This window comes from Tenrec ecaudatus, chromosome 3 (genome assembly GCF_050624435.1).
Source record: "Tenrec ecaudatus isolate mTenEca1 chromosome 3, mTenEca1.hap1, whole genome shotgun sequence".
NCBI classification, from domain to species: domain Eukaryota; kingdom Metazoa; phylum Chordata; class Mammalia; order Afrosoricida; family Tenrecidae; genus Tenrec; species Tenrec ecaudatus.
Genome location: NC_134532.1, coordinates 111,502,860 through 111,505,358, shown reverse-complemented (window position 1 = coordinate 111,505,358; position 2,499 = coordinate 111,502,860). Strand labels below are relative to the sequence as shown.

The following is a 2,499-nucleotide window of genomic DNA, read 5'->3' as shown; positions in this document are numbered from 1 at the left end:
TCTACCAATGACAAAGCACTTAGGACAGAGCTCTGGTGCTGCATGTCACTTTTCACTGACATGACTCCTCGTGCTAATTTTCGATTGCATGTTTTCTCCCCTGGAGGAAATGTCAGTGAGAAAGCAGCTGCCTATTTGCCTGGATAATGTCGAAGAAAACAGAAAAAAACAAGCTAATAATTGTTTGGGAAAAACTGCTAGATAGTGACCTCAAATTCAAGATTTAACCCAACTCTATTTACAAATGAACTAAGGATGACTAACCATTAATCAGAAGCCACGGTGGCGCAGTGGTTACGTATTGGCAGTTCAAAGCCACTATGAGTCTGTCTCAACTTATGGCCGTGAGTTTGGTTTGGTTTGTATGCTGGGGGGGGGGGGGAGGGCTCCGGGGACAGAAGCAAAAGCAAGTAGAGCCTTTTCCCTTACAAGACACTCTCAGCCGTCTTTAGCAGGCCATTTACCACACTGCGCTACCAATAGAGGTATCAGAGGATGCTGCATTCAAGAGTTGCTTTTCAGTCTTGCTGTCTGAGCTGGCAGGCGGGTCCGCCTCCTTCTCAGTCCCATTTTCTCTCTCCTGCTTGGGCCTAGAAATTGGCCTAAGCTCTCCCACCGCCTTCTTGAGGTTCTGAGATAACCCCTCTGCATTAAGAGTCCCTTCCCTTTCTCCTTTTTGCATCTCCCACCCTCTCCCTGGCCCCGCCACGAATGGGGAGTGTGACCCTGCTGGGCACCGGCCTGACGGAATGCACCTTGTCAGGCATCATGTCAGTGATTGGAAAGAAAGTGCTTTATATGGACCGAAATCCATATTATGGAGGAGAAAGTGCATCCATGACTCCACTGGAAGATTGATACGAACGATTTAAAATCCCAGGCTCACCACCAGCATCAATGGGGAGAGGAAGAGACTGGAATGTTGACTGAATCCCCAAGTTCCTTCTGGTTAGGATGCTGCTTTATAGGGAGTTTCTCTCTACCTGTATTTCCAAGTAACTGAAGGGAGCTTTGTCGATAAGGGAGGAAAAACCTACAAGGTGCCTTCCACTGAAGCAGAAGCCTTGGCATCTAGCTTAATGGGACCATTTGAAAAACGTCGATTCAGAAAATCCCTCGTATATGTTGCCAACTTCGATGAAAATGATGCTAGAACTTTAGAGGGCATTGATCCCAAGAAGACTACAATGCAAGATGTGTGTGAAAAATCTGACTTGGAAAAAAATTTTTTTTAATAAATTAAATAAATAAATCTGACTTGGGCCAAGATGTTATGGATTTTATCGGTCATGCGCTGGCACTTTACAGAACTGGTTATTATTTAGACCAATGGTTGTGAAACCATTAATAGGTTTAAACTTTACAGTGAGTCCCTGACCAGATACGGCAAAAACCCATATCTTTATCCTCTTTATGACCTTGGAGAGCTGCCAGAAGGATTAGCAAGGCTAAGCGCTATTTATGGGGGTACCTACATGCTGAAGAAGCCAATTGAAGAAATCATTGTGCAGAATGGAAAAGTGATTGTTGTAAGATCAGAAGGAGAGTTTGCTTGCTGTAAGCAGCTCCGCTGTGATCCTAGCTTCGTAAAAGACCGGGTACAAACGTGGGCCAGGTGATCAGAGTTATATGTATCCTGAGTCGTCCAATCAAGACCACCGATGAGGCCAACTCATGCCAGATCATTATTCCACAGAACCCAGTCAACCGGAAGTCAGAGCCCTCTGTCTGCACGATGGGGCAGCACAAGGGAAGTGCACTGCCGCAGTTAGCACCACGGGGGAAACCGAGGAGCCGGAGAAGAACTCCGACCAGCTCCGGAGCTCCTGGAACCAATAGAACAGAAATGTGTGGCTATCAGTGGCCTGCTTGTACCAAAAGATTTGGGAACCGAAAGTCACGTCTTTATTTCCCGTACTTATGATGCTACAACTCACTTTGAGACGGACTGTGATGTCATTAAGAACATCTATATGAGGATGACGGGATCAGAGTTTGGCTTTGAAGAAATGAAGCGCTGTAAGAAAAATGACGTCTATGGGGAAGACTAACAGCAGTACATGTGACTGTCTAAGTAGGGCAGATTTACAATTTGGCAAACAATGCATATTGTATGAAATCAATATTGTAAGGCCTGCTTCTATCATGAGAACTGAGATATTGAAGAGTCCTGTGCCAGTACATATCCCTCCCTTCATCGTTTTAATATCATGCATTAACCTTTCCATGGAGTGGCTATTCAGAATTGGCAGGTTACCATGTTTTGTTCCATTTAGCCCAGTATGGCCTTGTTTTTTTCCCTCAGCGAAGCATCAGTTTTAAAACAGTATTGTGATACTGATACAGAGCTCTTGATACAGTCTTTGTATCTTTTAATCAGTGCAACCTCTGCAACTATGTGCAGCGCTGGCCAGTACAATCCATGGTGTCACCTCTCCTGTAGACATTAAGGAGATTCTAAATCCAGTATTTCATATTTGGGACAGCATCCCTCAAGTT

The 2,499-nt window shown here is 44.8% G+C and overlaps 1 pseudogene; it reads left to right on the top strand.

The window, feature by feature from the left end:
• The first annotated feature begins 711 nt into the window (after window positions 1-711).
• On the top strand, window positions 712-2,051 carry LOC142442332 (rab GDP dissociation inhibitor beta pseudogene; annotated as a pseudogene).
• The last annotated feature ends 448 nt before the right edge of the window (window positions 2,052-2,499 follow it).